Genomic DNA, 4,588 nt, shown 5'->3' with positions numbered 1-4,588 from the left:
AAAAAAAAGAGAAGAGAAGAAAAGATAAAAACTTAGCTGGGGATGGCAGCATGCACCTGTAGTCCAAACTACACAGGAGGCTGAGGTGGGAGGATCACCTGAGCTGGAGGAGGTCAAGGCTGCAGGAAGCCATGATCATGCCCTTATATGCCGGCCTGGGCAACAGAGCAAGACCCTGTCTCCAAAAACATAATAATTTAAGGAGAATAGATTTACGTTCACTGAATCTATTTTCATTCATTGTAGAGCCTCTAGGAAAACAATGTCAAAATCTATCCCCGCAGCAAAAAATGTTGACTTTTTGAAACCCGTGAAAATGTATGTAAATAGTCTTGCCAGTGAATAAATTAACAGGCCAGGTGGAAACTATCCTGGGGATTCCAATTTCATCTGCCTTCTTAAGTGTTTGCAAAGTAATCCCATACCTTAACATTAGCAGAAGAGACATAAGATAGGTTTTTGCTTGCAATTGGATTCCTGAGTGCTCATTACATAAAATTAAACTGCAGTCATGACACAGAATTAACTATGTAGCTTGTAAACCTGTACAGATAGACAAGTACTACCTATCTTCACTGTTTTGCTAGCCTTTGCTTATGAGCTATAAAGAACTACTTTGTAAATACTGCTACTCTTTACTAAGTACTACTACTTAGTAAATAACTACTTACAAAATACTATTTATTATCAGTACTTAGCAAATGACTACTTACAAAATGCTGAAGTATTTACTGAGTAGCAGTACTTAGCAAATAACTATGACAAAATATTAATTACAGATGTTATGTAATTATGCAGTAGTGCTAAATATTAAAATACTATTTTGTATTAAGCACTATTTTGTATTTACTAAGTACTCCTGCCTACAAAATACAAAATAGTGCTTAATACAAAATACTAAAATATTTGCTAATTAGTAGTACTTACAAAATAGTATTTACAAAAAAAGTATTACAAAATCCTACTTCATAGTATTTTGTAAATACAAATGCATATAAATACTTCATAATGTACAGATGCTGAGGCAAAATACTAGATAATGTTTAAAGTATTTTAGTAATTCATATTAGTCTCAACGACTAAACATATTCACAAAACTGGTTTTTAAAATTTTATTTTTTATGCTAATCACTGTATTGTTCCAATTTTAGTACACATGCTGCTGAAGAAAACACACAAAACTGGTTTTAAGATCATGTTCTACCAAAGTATGAACTACTCTCCCAAACTATAAGCCAAAATTATAATTAAAAATAGTCAAATTGAAAACCAGAGTGACAGCCCTATTTTATAAGCAATTAGGGAAAATAACGGGAGGACTGGTTTTTCAGTTCTGCGACTTGTTGCAATCTAGGCCTTTCTTTCTTTCTTTCTTTCTTTTTTTTTTGAGATAGGGTCTTGGCCTGTCATTCAGACTGGAGTGCAGTGGTGCGATCACAGCTCACTGCAGCCTCCAACTCTGTGGCTCAAGGCATCCTCCTAAATAGCTGGGACTATAGCTGCACCACCACACCCAGCTTTTACATTTTTTGTAGAGACAAGGTCTTGCTATGTTGCCCAAGCTACCCTCAAACTCCTGAGCTCAAATAATTCTCAAATATTGGCCTTCCAAAGTGTTGGGATTACAGGTGTGAACCACCACACCTGGCTGTAGACTTTCATTTCAAAGTCAATATATATCATTTTGGTGCTGAGAACAAGCTCTTTTGAGGTAGGCGTGTGGTCATCTACAAATTAGATAAAAATAGAGAGGGCAAGCATGAAGATGAAGTTGTTTATATGTTTGTCCGTCCCTTTTCTGGATTGTTATAATTTTCTCTAGAGTTTTGATTTTATTTTGGGTATGTTATACTTAACGTTTTCCCTCAGTACATAAAAATACATACAAATGAGTCAAACAATGAATAAAAATTTTGGGAATAGAATACCATGCCAGGCTTTCATTAATTTGAGTGTAGGACACACTCTTGGTGTGAAAGATTTCTGAAATCAGAATTTATTACTACTTTGGGCTGGGTGTGGTGGCTCACGCCTATAATCCCAGCACTTTGGGAGGCTGAAGTGAGAGGATCACCTGAGGTTGGGAGTTCAAGACCAGCCTAGCCAAACCCCATCTCAAGTAACAATACAAAAATTAACTGGGCATGGTTAATTATAGGTGGGTGCCTATAATCCCAACTACTTGGGAAACTGAGGTTGGAAGATTACTTTAACCTGGGAGGTGGAGGTTGCAGTGAGCTGAGATCATGCCACTGCACACCAGCCTGGGGACAACAGAGCAAGACTGTCTCAAAAAAAAAAAAAAAAAAAAAAAAAAAAAAAAAAAAAAAAAAAAAAAAAAAAAAAAAAAAAAAAAGAATGTATTACTACTTTGCTTTAGTGATAATAATTGGGTAAACTCTCCATCTCTTTTCATTTTCTTTTATTTATTTATTTAATTTAATTAATTAATTTATTTTTGAGACAGGGTCTTGTTCTGTCACCCAGGTTGGAGAGCAGTGGCGTGATCATCGCTCACTGTGGCTTCAACTTTCAGGCTCAAGGGATCCTCCCACCTCAGCCTCCCGAGTAGCTGGGAGGTCTGTGGTGTGCCACCACACCCAGCTAATTTTTAAGTTTTCTTTTTTTGTAGAGACAGGGTCTCCCTATGTTGCCCAGGCTGGTCTTTTTAAATTTTTAATCTTTTTTCCTTCATTTTCTCTAGTTACCATGCTGCACTTTTTTTTTTTTGAGACAGAGTCTCGCTCTGTCACCCAGGCCGCAGTGCAATGGCGTGATCTCAGTTCGCTGTAACCACAGCCTCCTGGATTCAAGCGATTCTCTTGCTTTAACCTCCTGAGTAGCTGGGATTATAGGCATGCACCACCATGCCTGGCTAATTTTTGTATTTTTAGTAGAGATGGGTTTCACCCTGTTGGCCAGATTGGTCTCTAACTCCTGACCTCAGGTGATCCGTCCACCTCGGCCTCCCAGTGTGCTGGGATTTCAGGCACGAGCCACTGTGCACAGCCTATGCTGCACTTTTATAAAGGCTCCAGTCTTATCTCACTGTTCTGTAATCCTCCCAGCTGGAGGTAACTACTATTAAAATTTTACTATTTCTCCTTTCATTCTTTTTATTGTGAGATACATGTTAAATAGGAAATTTCTATAATAACTAAACTCAGTTAAAAATAATTTTTTGTTTTCATATTATACTTCCCATCAAAGATTTGGAAATGCTAGTTGTTTTTTTTTTTTTTTCGAAATGCAAACTTAGAAAAATAGCAACTAAATCAAAAAGTGCTAATTAATGAATATATTCAAATGTACAAAGAGGCCGGACACTGTGGTTCATGCATTTGATCTCTGCACTTTGGGAGGCTGAGGTGGGAGGATCACTTGAGGCCAGGAGTTCCAGACCAGCCCTGGCAACATAGCAAGACCCTGTCTCTACAAAAATATACAGAAATTAGCTGGGTACAGCGGTGACCACTTGTAGTCCCAGCTACTTAAGAGGCTAAGGCAGGAGAATTCACTTGCGCTCGGGAGTTGGAGGCTGCAGTGAGCTATGATTGCATCACTATACTCCAGCCTGGGCAACATAGCAAGACCCCATCTCTAAAATTGCTTTTTCTTTTCTTTTCTTTTCTTTTTTTTTTTTTTTGAGACAGTCTTGTACTGTCACCTGGGCTGGAGTGCACTGGCCCAATCTCAGCTCACTGCAACTTCCACCTCCCAGGTTCAAGCGATTTTCCTGCCTCAGCCTCCTGAGTAGCTGGGACTACAGGAGCCTGCCACCATGCCCAGCTAGTTTTTTGTATTTTTTTAGTAGAGACTGGGTTGCGCTGTGTTGGTTAGGCTGGTCTTGAATTCCTGACCTTGTGATCCACCCACCTCAGCCTCCCAAAGTGCTGGGATTACAGGCATGAGCCACCTCGCCTGGCCTAAATTTTTTTTCTAATGCCCAAAGAGTTTTACTTGCATGCACAGGTGGAATGAATCCTTCCTCAGCCCCACCAGTGCGTACCCAGAATCCAAATAATATAATTAAAATTCGATATGAGTAAAGACCAAGATTATTAGGTTTCATGTAAGCATACCACCTGGCACTTCTGAGTGTTAAATAGATATAGTGCTTATTTATTGCTACTTACTGTCTGTTGACAGACATTCTGAAATGAAGTCCCTAAGATCAGGTTGGAAGAATGAAAAAGTAGTGTACTATTATTTGAAATGGACAATAATAATTGTCCATTTGAATTGTACTTTTGAAACAGTAGAATGAATAACACTTATGAATAACCAACTATAATTCTTGCTATGGAAAATCCGGCTGGATGCAGTGGTTCATGCCTGTAATCCCAGCATTTTGAGAGGCCCAAGGTGGGTGGATCACTTGAGACCAGGAGTTTGAGACCAGCCTGGTCAACATGGCAAAATCCCATATCTATAAAAAAATACAAAAATTAGCCAGGCATGGTGGCACACACCTGTAATCCCAGCTACTCCAGAGGCTGATGTGAGAGAATTGCTTGAACTTAGGAGGCAGAGGTTACAGTGAGCCGAGATTGTGCCACTGCAGTCCAGCCTGGGCAACAGAGTAAGA

The sequence above is a fragment of the Cebus imitator genome, unplaced genomic scaffold, assembly GCF_001604975.1.
Source record: "Cebus imitator isolate Cc_AM_T3 unplaced genomic scaffold, Cebus_imitator-1.0 Scaffold82, whole genome shotgun sequence".
Lineage (NCBI taxonomy): Eukaryota > Metazoa > Chordata > Mammalia > Primates > Cebidae > Cebus > Cebus imitator.
This window is presented reverse-complemented; position numbering follows the sequence as displayed.